The sequence below is a fragment of the Anser anser genome (assembly GCF_964211835.1).
Source record: "Anser anser genome assembly, chromosome: 2".
NCBI lineage: Eukaryota > Metazoa > Chordata > Aves > Anseriformes > Anatidae > Anser > Anser anser.
Genome location: NC_139721.1, coordinates 22,201,563 through 22,215,193, shown reverse-complemented (window position 1 = coordinate 22,215,193; position 13,631 = coordinate 22,201,563). Strand labels below are relative to the sequence as shown.

Below are 13,631 nucleotides of genomic sequence, written 5' to 3'. Positions count from 1 at the left end.
TTCAGCTGACCTGGGGTTAGTCATACTGCTGACTGAAGGGCTGCTGCTTTGGGTTTTGATTGCAGTTTTTGTAGCCGAGGTTGTGTGTTAGCTTCCTGCTGACGACTGGATGTGGTCCTGGAATATTGTTTTGACGATAATCAGGAGCAACAGAGAGCCCATACCACCCTGCCTGAGCGTCTGCCTGGGAAGGCCATCCCAGCTGTCCAGCAAGGACTTTGGAGCAGCTGAGTAAAGACAGCACAAATAACCTGTTCCAGGCTGCCTGTGGGACGTCATAGCATGAGGCAAAATGGATTTCAGACACAGAAAGCAGAGCTTTTAATGGTTTTGTCCTTGACCTTGCTGGGAAGGAGGGAAAGTGCCCAGCTGCCCCCAGCTGCCTGGTGCTTTGTGGGAGCATAATTGGTGGTGTCCATCCATTTCCCCATGAGCCAGCACCCATGCAAAAGCCACCAGCCACCACCAAGCAGCCTACGTGACAGCAGTCCTGGGTCTCCTGATGGCAGGAGGCTGCCACAGGGTGTGGTGTGCATCAGCACCTCCTTTGTGGGCACACCAGAGTCCTCTGTGCTTATTAGAGGTCTCTGTGCCAGCTCCCTGCCTTGGTCGGTGGCCAAGAAACCTGCCAGACCTTTAGCATAGGCCGTCGTGTGTCAGTTAAAGGACACTACTAACAAGGACTTGAGCAGAGCATGATGTTGCCTCATGCGCTGCTAATCCCGCAGGATTTTCCACCTGTGCTTCTCCACTCTTCACCTGCTCTTTCCCTTTGTTTCGGCACAATGTAGAGGCAACAAAAGTGAGTTTTCCTTCTCTCGTCTGCTGGGTGCCTGCTCACAGTCCAAAACCTCTCCCCCCTTCTCTCTTTTTTTTTTTTTTCCTGATGTTTCAGGTTTCCAGTGTCTCCAAGCTCAGTTGCTTTCCCACCTCCTCACTGCCTGCCTCTCCCAGCCAAGGGGCTGAGCTCCACCACAGGTGCGAGCTGTGCCAAAGGCTTGGTGTCCCATCAGGTACAGCAGATATTGCTGTCATTTCTGCCCAGCTCCCCTGCCAGTAATAAGGACGTAAATAATGCATGAGCTGGTGCTAGATGAGGATCAAATATGCACAGCTGTGAGTTATTATGTGGTGCCAGTGCTTTCAGGTTGGTGAAAAGAGCCACTTTACAGCTACTTAGGATTTTTGTATTCTCTTCCCAGGAACCTTCATTTGAATCTGCTCACAAGATAACATCTTAATTAGTCACAGTCCTTCATTGCAGTTTCTGCCTTGCTGGCCTTTGTTGGTTAAACAGCTGAGGGCTTCCTGGGCCAGGGGCAGAGCAAAGCCAGCAGGAGGTGGGTGATAATGGCCATGGAGATTTCTCACTGCGGGAGGGCAAGCAAAAAGGCTCCAGGTAAAAGGGAAGGATTTTTCCCTTCTCTTTGTCTCTCCCCTCGCTCGGAAATACCTGCATAACACGGCCTAAAACATCCCCACCTTGAGGCCTACGGTTATCCTCCTCTTTTAACTGCGTAGAGGAGAAAGGTCCTCGGAGGCGGGATGGCGGCGCTGAGGTAACGCAGCCGCCATTTTCTCTTCCAGAACACTTGGGCTTTGCTTAATGTGCAAGTTGTCAAATTATGTCAAATGGCGGGCACACCGGGCTCAATACGAAGCAAATCGCCTCCGAAGCTCTATCCAAATTGTCAGTTTAGTGCACTTTTGTGTTCAGCTATCACGGGGAGGCTTTTAAAAATCCTTTCCTGTCTTTGTTGGTGTCGCTGGTTGAGACACACCAAAAGGCTGGCGACATGCCTTCCTCCTCTCGCTCCACGCACCGATCCGTCTCCAGCACAGTTGGCACATACAGGTCAAAGACTTCTCCAGCTTCTGAGACTGGGCATCATGAACAAAACTCTATGCCCAGGAGTGGCTGGAAAAGACTGAACTCGGGCTGGGAAGGCTTTGCTTTGCTTTGCAAATCAACTCAGCAGGGCTGGCTCAACCTGAAGGCAGGCATGTGCTTAAGTGGAGGGCGCTGTCAGGAAATTTCCATCCTTCCCATGCTGGAAACTGCAGGTAGTCGGACAGAATGCCAAAGGATCAGAGACCACGGAGACACCAAGTTCCCAGACTCTTTAGAGATTATAAAGACTGTTTTAAGGTTAAAAATACATTATTTTGGGAACAGAAGATGCTGAAAGACCTGTACTTCTGTCTGGCCCCCATTCTCCTCCAAAGTTGGATGGTATATGGGGGACCAAGCAGGCCTCCTTGCCTTGGGACACCACTCCTCATCACGTTGGAGGGCGCTGTCTGAGGTAAAGAAATTGAAAATCGAGATCAGTAAAAGAAAAGGAGTTGGAAAGATTGTGACTTGTCAGTGCCCGAAGCCCAGGCAGGAGCAGAGCCCCAGCAGTCACTCAGGGAGGTGGGAAAAGAAGCTGCAGCACGGGCAGCCTGGAGCCCACTCCATGCCTTGGAGGCCAGAACACGACATCAGGAGAGAAAAGGAGATTTTGGAAAGATGTGAGAACTACAAGGAGTGCTACCAGCCGTTCATTTGGCAGATTTTCCTCTGCATACCTGAGGGGACCCCTCTGTTACGCCACCCCAGGAGCAAGAGGCATTACCTAGATCCTATTTACCTGTGAAAATCCCTTTTTAACTTTGCTGAGAAAAACAAAGGCCTATCCAGCCTCCTGCAGTTAGGTCTCATTTAGTGGAATACTTCTTTTGACAGAAGGATTTTTAAAGGTGTTTAAAAGCATTAAATATCCAACACTCAGACAGCTTTCCAGAGTGATGCACGCCTGATTATTGCATTGAGAGTATTTGGAAATGCCAGCTGGGATTCTTTCCAGGTTTCCTCTGCTGTGCTATGCTGTGGAGTTATACTGTGCCATAATCCTTCCCATCCACACCCACAGACGTGGTCACATCCATTTCCATGTTTACTGATGTACAGAATGAATAGCTATGAGTTTTACTGACATTTTTCTACAGGGTGCAACTCATAACAAAAAGATGTCCAGACATCTGATTTAGTTGCAAATTTATCTCCGTCACACAGACCTTGACCTGCAATTATGAAATGTACTGCCATAACAAATACCAAATTTCTCCAGTACAGATACTAAGAACTTCAAGTATTCCTTTGTCATTTTTTATGGATCTTCCTTTTCTGTTAGAGCGTTTTTTGAGTCCAAAGCAATAGAACTAATCAGTAGCAAAGCATTTGGATGGGAAACTTTGGGAATAAAGAAGAGGACAAAGGGAGGAGGCTTTTAATTTCATTTAATGAGGTCTACAAATACTTGCAATGTCAGAAGATGAAGCAACATCATCTACATCTGGAGGAGAAAAGGAAATGGTTGTAGTTCCATTTTCAAATCCTAAAGCTTATGAAGTGACAAATGGTGTTTATCCTATCCGGAAAAAATGTTATTCTTAATTGTAATACTGTCACTGCTGCCAGCTCTCACAGCTTCAGTGTGTGTCTCTTTTGTCTCTTGACAAATGGTGTCTTTTCAAGCCCTGATTTGATTATATAGGAATCTCAACAATGCTTTTTTTTTTTTCTCCCTAAGTTTGAAAGTACATACCAGAGCAGAACCTGAAGGTTGAAAAAGTGGAAGACCAAGAATTCACTGTGTATTGGCTTTTTAAACTCTCATATTTTTAAGAAAGTGTGATCATTTCTTGTTTCTGTTTTCCGAGTTAATAATACCACACTCTGAAACAGGAAGGCACAATATACATGGACACATACATACGTGTCACTTCATTTGTCACCAGTTTCTTTCTGCAAAGAATATCACTTGGTTTTGCATTTATCATATTAGTGTGTGCAATCCTTGAATTTTTACATACCTGTTGGACCATTACTTATATACAAGGTATAGGGATATGTAAGTGTACTTTTGTTTGTTCATCTGGTTACAATTCCACACTGGTCTGGGAAAATATGGGCCATGATACCCCAAAGAGCATTCATACCATAAGATTACGAAGAAAAGCTTTATAAAAGACATCTAATAATGTTTTTTAAAAAGCTAAAAGAAACTAAAACCAAACCAAAACAATAACAACAAAAATATATCTTGTCAGACACTATGTTTTCATATCAAGATACAGAAAAACTAGAAATGAAGAGAGCTTCCAGGAGATATTTTTCCGCTATTAAAGATTGATGGGAACATCCAGGTTAATCCAGTGCTTAGCTGGAAGCAGTTGGTGCATGTATATTGTCATACATATTTTCATTGGACATCAGAGAGCACTAAACTGAGCAGCTGCCCGTCTCCCTAGTGTATGGTGGGCATCCACAGCAGCAGTGCTTCTTAGGTATGGAGGTTTTCCTTTTCAGAAGCAAGGGGACAGTGCATGAGCAGGAGCAGACCTTTCTGTCCCTGGGACAGCTACAGCCAGCTTTGTCCTGCCACGGTTGGCTTGAGGGAAAGCGTTTGTAGGACGCAGGACTGTCTGACTGTGGGGTTTTACTTGAAATAGACCTCGGTCCAGTCTGCATAAACATTTTAGTGCTTAACCGCATAAAGAAGTTGTCAAAACAATGGTTTCACACGCTGGAATTAGAGTATTCCTTGTAAACATTAGACTCACTTTGTTCCTTTGCATGTGGAGGAGCCTTGCCACGGAGGAATGCAGGGCTCATGGTCAAACTGGCTCTCTTCCTGTGACAAACAGAAAAAGCAGCAAGGGACCTACCTGCTCTGGGAAAATAAAGCCAGTCAGAGAGGGGGTACGCTACGGGAGCAGCCGGGTGAATGGGACAGAGCCTGTTCCCACCACCTGAGCCCCTGCTAGATGGTGGTTAAGGGGACTGACAGGTGTCTGCAGCCACTGAGGTCTGTCTGGGGGCTCCTCTGCGGGAGTACAGCCGATAACCTGTGGGATGCTTTTGGCAGGTTGACTACTTTTTCTGCCCTTCGTTTTCTCCCTGCCGGGCTGGGAGCTCATTCTGCTGGTGTGCTGAGTGCCTTCAGCTCTTCCTACTGCTGGCTGTAGCTGAGGGTGTCCCGTCATTTATGTGAGGTACAGAGCATCCTTGGAACCCCCCTGAAATAAATGGCTCCATTGCTATGGCTTCAAGCTGAGGCTTTTGATACTTCCCCCTTTTGGAAGTTCACTGCTGAGATGAGTTCACGGCTGGTCATCCAGAGCATGCAAGGGAGGTTGTGCAAGGCATGGCCCCATGGCACGAGGCACCATGTTCCCAGCCCCGGCCCAAGGGGAGCAGTGATTTTTCTCCACACATTTGGGATATCAGTGGAAGAAGCCGAGGCCAGGGTCCCATAAGGTCTCTTTGGGTACAGTTCTGTCCCTGCCCAACCCATGGTCTTTATAGTGGAGTGGTTCCTTCCTGGGTATGTGGACTTGCAGCAGGTGGAAAACAGGTATAAGGACAGAGCAGGTGTATGAGCTCGGGCTGTACTTGTTGTTCCCAGCAGAGTGCACCTGTATCTACAGCAATTTCATACAAATCAGGTTTCCTTCAGGTTTACACCGGAACAGTAAAGCAAAAGCTCCCGAGAAGTTTGTGTTCCCACAAGAGCTCTGTACTTCAGCACAAAGCACACCCACCCTTTTCTCTGGCCTCTCTCTCTGGGATGACTCACGCAGATTTCTGCTTGCAGTTGCCTTCGATCCTTGCAGTGAGTCTGCTGTGATTCAGCCGTTCTCGTTTTGAACTCCCTCGGAGCATTCAGTCAATCCCAGCTTACCGAGGTCAGAAACCAATGAAAATAACACGATACAGTTTCCAGAGATGCTTGATACGCTTGATCCTCAGCCACCTTTCTCCTCTGAATCGTCGTGCAGCTTCCCTGCAGGAACATGATTAACTCTAACGCTTGGTGGGACAGCACGCGTGGGGTTGTCTGCCACTGTCTCCAGTGAACAGTTCACAGTCCAGCCGCGTGTGCTTTACCACATGCTGTGATGAAATGGGGGACAAAAACCTGAATATGACCGTAAAATGTGTGCTTGCAGCCCAGAAAGCCAACTGTACCCTGGGCTGCACCAAAAGCAGCGTGGCCAGCAGGGCGAGGGGGGTGATTGTCCCCCTCTGCTCTGCTCTCGTGAGACCCCACCTGGAGCCTGCGTTCAGCTCTGGGGCCCTCAGCACAAGGAGGACATGGGCCTGTTGGAGAGAGTCAGAGGAGGGCTACGGGGATGCTCAGAGGGCTGGAGCACCCCTCCTATGCAGACAGGCTGAGGGAGCTGGGGTTGTTCAGCCTGGAGAAGAGAAGGCCCCAGGCAGACCTTACAGCGGCCTTCCAGTGCCTAAAGGGGGCCACAGGAAAGCTGGGGAGGGACTGTGTCAGGGGGTGTAGGGATATGGCAAGGGGGAATGGTTTTAAGCTAAAAGAAAGTAGATTTAGGTTAGATATTTGGAAGAAATCCTTCACTCAGAGGGTGGTAAGGCCCTGGCACAGGCTGCCCAGAGAAGCTGTGGATGCCCCATCCCTGGAGGTGCTCAAGGCCAGGCTGGATGGGGCTTTGGGCAACCTGGTCTGGTGAAAGACAGTGGGGTTGGAACTAGATGGTCCTAAAGGTCCCTTCCAACCCAAGCCATTCCATGGTTCTATGATTCTATGAAAATATGTGACATGCTACACACTTGCAGAAATAGTTGGGAGTGTGATTTTAGAGGACAGATGACATGGGGCTGTCACCGTTGGCCCAAAGAATCATGGCTTTCCACCAAAACAGGATGCCCTATCTGAAGCAGGAAGATACAAAATTAGGAAAGATATTCTAAAATAAATTTCCAAAGATGCTCAGTATGTGGAGCAGGCGTGGCAGAAACTCCTCTGCTTAGACCTGGAAAATTGAGAGAGGGTCATGTGTAGGAGCTCAAGTACAAGTTTGAGTGGAGAAATAGATAAAAAGGGGATCCTGAGAAGAGCAACTGACCAGGGAATGACCAGGGAAATGTCCCTACAGATCAGCTGGCAGAAGAGGCCTGGTTCTTTGCAGTAAACAACAAAACCAGAAACTTACACAAGGCAATAAGCTGCTGTAAATGGGAAAACATGAAGGAAAAGAAAAAAAAAACAAACACAACACCACCACCAGGTTCTGTTGATTAGAAAGTTCCACTGGGTTTAGCAAAAGGTTGAAGAAAATATGGGGTGAGGAAAGACTTGTTTTGGGGAAGACTGCCAACTGAGCTGTGATGTTATTGTAAAAACCCTGTTCGGGGGCTTGCGCAAGTATCGGGAGGCATTTTTAAAAATTCCAGGGAAAAGGGAAACCAAAGCAGCAAGATCCAGTGAAATCTCTTTTCTGTCTGCCTTTGTTAGCAATAACCTAACTCAAGTTACAAATGAAGACTGTTTGTGTTCAAGATTCAGCAGGCTACCTTTTAATTTCCAGTGAGAGGCTTTCCAGTGCACATCTGTGAACCATCTCAGAAGTCCTACAGTGAAAACAGGAAAGATGAATGATGACATTAACCAGTAAAACAAAACAAAAGGCAAAAATATCCAAAGACGACCAAAAAAGCCCCATTTGGAAGGAAACTCAAAACAAAGGTTTCCCCCCACCTCCTTGTTTTTCTCCTTAATACACTGTGAAGAGCATAAAGGGCATACGTATAATTTCTTTTCCTTTGGGACACAACTGCAAACCGCATAATGGTGAAAGACACTCAAAGAAGTTGGCCAGGAGGCTGGAGCAAATGCCTGGCTCTAATGGAAATGCCTCAGCCCTGTTGTTGATCTGAGGACCTCTGTTTCTTCTCAAGGAAAGCTCCAGCTCTACAGCACACCCACGGACTGGATCATGCCTTGGCTCAGGAGCGACAGAGCACAACCTTGACTTCCTGCAGAACTCAGGTTGCTCAGCCATCTGCAGAGCCCGCTGGGCATAAAGATGGGACGAGACCTTAGGAACGATCCAGGAAACGCTCCCTGTGGCCACAAGTCCCTCTGGGGGACTACCAGCACCGCACGCAAAGCCTTTGGCTTCCTGGGGACTGTTGCTTTTTCTTTTACCAACTTGCCCCCTTGCTGCCAGGTGGCGAGATTTACCACCCGCCTCTATTCTTTGGAAGATAATTTCACTAAAAATGCCCTCCTGGATCTGACCGCTGATCCAGCCCACGCAGCACTCTGCTCTTAACAGCGGCAAACGGAGAGGCCTCTTGGGGGAAGCCCAGACTCAGAACTGATTCACAGAGGTCCTGATGCTGCTTTATCCCCATCTTGACAAGCCCCATGCTTCCCTTTCTGCTTTCAAATTACAAAAGACACTTTCTGCAGTCCGTGGTGGCTTAGGATCCTCACAGCCTTTGTTGAGGAAGCTTTCTGAAAATTCAAATCCAGTCTGTTCAACTTACCTACATCCTTGTTACCGCCCTCAAGGAGTTGTGGTAGACTGATGAGGCAGGATTGCCCCTTGCGGACATGGACATCCTTGACATCACGTTTGTCCATGTGTTCAGTGACCTTATGGCTCTGCTGTCACAGGGGGGATGGAAATCAGACTCATCGGTCTGGTGCCTGGTCCTGCTTCCTCTGTTTGCTATGTAAAGAACTTTTGCTACCAGTCTTTGCAAGGCTCAACACACTTTATTTTTTTTTATCCCTTTTAATTGCTGGTGTATGGTTGACTTGCCATATTGTATAGGTTTTACTGTTCTACCCATTTGGGTAAGCTTCCCATTTTTTTAAACATCAACTTCTTACCCTCTGATAGCATCCTTAGTGTTCCTACTGAGTGGTGAAGTGGCCTTTTTGGATTGCATTGTTTTCTTTTCACATTGTGGCACAACCTTTACCCAAGATTTTAATATATTTTTTTTTTAAAACATCTAGGTTGCCTTTTCCCTCGTGCTTTGTGGACTGCTCCTTTTAAGTTACCTATTTATTTATTTAAAAAAATCTCATTTTGATACACCACTTGTGAAACTGCATATCCACATGCTGGATTCACTTGGGGTGTTCTCTCCCATTGCAACACTGACCTAACTGTACTGTGGTTGTTATCACAGATCTGCGCTCCCATTAACACCTCCTGAAGTAGGTTCCCTGCACCTCTCCAGACCAAATGCGGAACGCCATCTTTTTGTGGGTTCTGTGGGTAGTTTTTTGTTTGTTTGTTTGTTTGTTTGTTTGTTTTTGGGGAAGCAACCATAAAATCATAGAATCACAGAATGGTTTGGGTTGGAAGGGACCCTAAAGCCCACCCAGTTCCAGCCCCCTGCCATGGGCAGGGACACCTCCCACCAGCCCAGGTTGCCCAAAGCCCCATCCAGCCTGGCCTTGAGCACCTCCAGGGATGGGGCATCCACAGCTTCTCTGGGCAGCCTGTGCCAGGGCCTCACCACCCACATAGTAAAGAATTTCTTCCCTATATCTAATCTAAACCTCCCCTTTTTAAATTTATCACCATTATCTCTTGCCCTGACACTACACTCCCTGATAAGGAATCTCTCTCCATCCTTTATCCTGTCTCTGCATCTCATCTTGATGGGGTGTTGAGGTGTTGGTCCAAATGTGGGTAACTGAAATCCCCTCCTCCTGTGACTAAATGTCCTAAATGTGTAGCTACTGCGTTAATCTCACCTAGCAGCTCACAGAACAGCTGAGGTAGGAAGGCACCTCTGATGATCTTTCATCAACCCACCCCTGCTCAAAGAAGGGTTGGCCACCGCAGCTTGCTCCGGGCCATGTCCACTTGGGTTCTGAGTATCTCCAGTGATGGAGACTTCACAGCCTCTCTGGCAAACTGTACCAGCGTTGGATCACCCTCGCAGTAAGACTTTTTTTCTAATGTTTAAATGGAATTTCCTGTATTTCAGATTGTGCCCATTGCCTCTCGTCCTTTCACTAAATATCACTGAGAAGAATTTGGCTCTGTCTTCTTTTCCTTGGCTTGCTCAGGAGGCATTCAGGTAAGGGATAGTTTTGTAGATACTAACTGCAGTGATGAAGTTTTCAGAGAGCTTAGCACGGCCTTTTCAGGTTTTTAATTCACGACAGCCCCTTTCCTTGTAAGAAAGCCCTCTATTTAGCATACATGAGACTGCATTTGAACTAGTGTGCCCAGTCTGGGGCTCCTAGTAAAAGAACGACATTGACAAATTGGAGAGAGACCAGAAGAGGGTCACCGAGACGGTCAAAGTGCTGCAGCACGTGAGGCACGAAGAAGGGATGAGAGAACTGGATTTGTTTAAACCTGGAGAAGGCTGAGGGAGCATCTTTTCTCCATCTACATCTACCTAATAGGGATTTACACGGTTGTTGCAAAAGGACAGTAGATGTGGTTACAAATTGCAAGAGAAACTCCGTATGGACATAAGTAAAAGATTTCACCAGAGCATTTAACTAGTGGATCAGGTTGCCCATAAATCGGTGGGATCTCCATACTTGGAGATACCAAAAACCCAACTGAACTAGGCCCTGAGAACATGAAGTAACTTTGAAATTAGTCATGCTTTGAGCAGTAGTTCTTCCTCCACCCTTAGCTTCTGGCATACCTTTCCCTGAAAGCTCACCCCGTAACTCATGGCAAGGTAATTGCCTTCTCTGGGCATAAGCATTTGTGAACGCCTCGTTTCATGACTGGCCAGCGCACACAACACCTTTAATGATGCAGCTCTCTGCTAATTGAACAAGTTTGGTATCTCCTGGTGCCTCGCAGCATCTGGAAACAAAGCGGAGTGCCCTTCAGGGCAGCGAGAATATGTCCAGGATGAATAACTCCTCCACTGCAAGGCAAGACGGAAAAGACTCCAGAACAAACACCAAGACATTGCTCCTTTGCAGGCAAGCTAATCCCTGCTTTTCCATCCTTTCATGTAATCCGCCCACCACAGAAAGTTGCTAACAAGGACTTGGAAAGTAAAATGTGCATTAAATGAATGGGTTTGGCAGAAGGAACATCTGTTTGTGAGTAACTTCTTGTTCCCTACATATGATAATGGTTATGGATTAGTGTACAGAATGCTGAACTTGTTTACAACGCCTCAGAACTGTATGTTTTGAATCATTAATAAGGAATGTTTTTAAATGCAGAATTTCTCATCAATATGAGCGTTGCTGTTTTTTTTTTCCTCCCTAAATAGGTGCAATTCAGTTTGCAAATTAAATATCAGCGAGCTTTACATAATGTCGCTCTTTCCACAGCCAGAGAGATCAACATTTTTATCATCACAGCCCGTTCTGGTTAATAGGTTAATATTCAGGACTGCCAACAGGTGAAAATAGAATCATTTTAACATGAGCTCTCAAAGATATTCTGGGTTTAATCTGACAGAATCCCGAAGGGAGTAGGAAGTATTTGCTGGGAGGGGGTGGGTCTGTTTGTTTAAAACAATCCTGGGAAACAAAGGAATGAAATGAAATTATCCCAAGCTCAGAAAATATATATTTACACTTCTTTCTTCTTACAGCAGGGCTGTCCCCTCTAAGGGAGGTGGGCTGACCAGAGGATGAATGAAGGGGACTTCGCAGGTAATGCTCTGCCTGGAGGAGTTTTCTATGCTCTAATGCTCATCTTAGCTCAGCTGCTTCTTCCTCTCCTTGCTTTTCACTGTACTTTACAGGCAGGCCGTTCTACTGTGGGTTTTCGCCTTTTAAAGAACTAAAAAGAACTTTTTAGTGAAGCATACATGTGTAAATCCCAGCTAATCATTGCACTGACTTCAGCTCTGGCCAGCATTAAACGCAGATTTGCAGAGGCGCAGTTTTGCTGAGCTCCCTGCACGCAGCACATGGCATTTGCTTGTTTCCTTCTGTCATCTTCCTGCGGTGTTGGCCCTGCCTTGGTGCTTATTTTCTCTCGACTGTAATGTGAGCCCCCCCAAACGCAGCCACTCCTGCGTGTGACTGGGAGGTCTGCATTCCAGCTCCCCGTTGGAAACCCGTCAGAGCTGGGAGCGAGAATAGTCCATGACATATTCCAGTCGGAATGCCTGTTTTAAGAGCCTTTGGACACGCTCCAAACACAGCAAGTGCGGGACAGGGATCTCGTTTCACCTCTAATGCAAGAAATATTCATGTGAAAACTTCTCTTCCACAGAGGAGATTGCAACAGCAGTTAAAAGTTGTAATTAGCTTTTCTGGTGTTATCTGATTTTGATAAACACAGGCATAACACCACACCCACATATAACCACATTCACGCCCTGTCAGAGCTCAGCTAACCTGGAGGGAGTCGGTGGTGTGCTTCTCTGTGTCAGAAAAGATACCCAGAAAGGCTTGGGGATAGCCAGACAAGTTTGTCAGACAAGACAAAACAAGACAAGGCAAGGAAAAAAAAAAAAAAAAAAAAGATCACTAGAAAATCCACATGGCTGTGCTTCGGATTTCTTTTTATTACTTTTCCCACTGCAGACCTGGTGTGGACGACCCTAGCTGAGATGGGCTGCAGTCCCTGAGGAAGAGAGCCCCGGGCCGCTGCCCGCCGGGATGACCTCTCCCAGACAAGCCTTCAGCCACCTTCCCATGAGAGGACAGCGCTCACAAAGCAACCACCCCATCTCTGCCTGTCAGTTCTCAAGGAAGACGTGCAGGAAATAAGCCTAGGGGATAACATTCACCTCTGCTGGCTACTGAAGTTCAGCAGCTCAGCAGAGAAGTTTGCCTCGTGGCATCCTGCAACGTTTCACGTTTCATTCACTTTCTAATCCCTCTCTGACCTCAGGTGCTCCCTACCTGGTGCTGTCCCCCCCCGAGGACATCACCTCTCCCCTTGCACCACCCTCTGTGGTCCACAGGCTTGTTCTTTTAAAGTGATTATTATTAAAAGTAAAGTGAATCCAAAGCAATTGCTCCCAATTTGTTGCTTCTACATTTGCTGCTTCTGTCTCAGACCTGTAAAAAAGAACTTGTTTGGCCAGAGATTTACATACAGCTTTTGAGCACAAAGGCTGGTCTAATGAAAAATGAGAGCCACAGTCCTTTCCTTGTCTGTGTCCTTAGAGCTATTACAACAATAAATGAGCGGTTGGACATATCCACTTCCCATCATTACAGAAAGGCTCAGGCTCCCTTCTGGAACCAAGCAACTCATAACAAAGGCAGAGCGATCCCAGTGCTATCTCTGGTGGTTTGTGCGAATCGAAAAGACACGCAGACACAGCAGAGAGAGAAGATAGCAAGTAAGCACAGACAAACAGAGAGCTCTTCACAGCAGGAAAAATCCCCCCGCCCTAGTACAGACTTTTGGCTGAAAGATAATGCCTTTGTTCCCAGCTCCAAGATGCTGTCACTCCTATTTCATTTCTTCTGCTCTAAAAGAAACAGACTTTTCACATACTTTGTAAATGAAAGGCATTGCATTAAAAACCTGTTTATTGTTATTTTTTTCTTAGCAGAAACTGCCTGCAGGGTCCCTCCCTTTGGCCAAGGGTTTGACAGAAAGCAGTAATAGTCCTGTGAACGAGCCTGATGTGTTACATGCACCCTCCTTAGCCAGTATCGATCCAAGGGAAGGAGAAGCAAGTTGCACTGGGTGGATGCTGGAGCATTTGAGCAGAGGCTGTCAATATTGGAACTGATCAGATGGTCGAGTTTCGGTGAGTTTGCAGATAAATGCTTCAAGGCACCTTCAAAGGGTGTCCATATAGGTTAGAGCATGCTGTGGTTATAAGCCTGAAAGGGCCTCTTGCAAAG

The 13,631-nt window shown here is 46.7% G+C and overlaps 1 long non-coding RNA gene across 1 annotated transcript in view; it reads left to right on the top strand.

Annotated features, from left to right (window-relative positions):
* LOC310893514 overlaps positions 1–13,631 on the top strand; it is a 59,505-nt gene that overhangs the window by 27,792 nt on the left and 18,082 nt on the right. The window contains exon 2 of the long non-coding RNA XR_014579047.1: positions 1–13,631. This exon is cut by the window's left edge and continues 23,733 nt beyond it; it is cut by the window's right edge and continues 18,082 nt beyond it. This is a non-coding gene — a long non-coding RNA (uncharacterized lncRNA).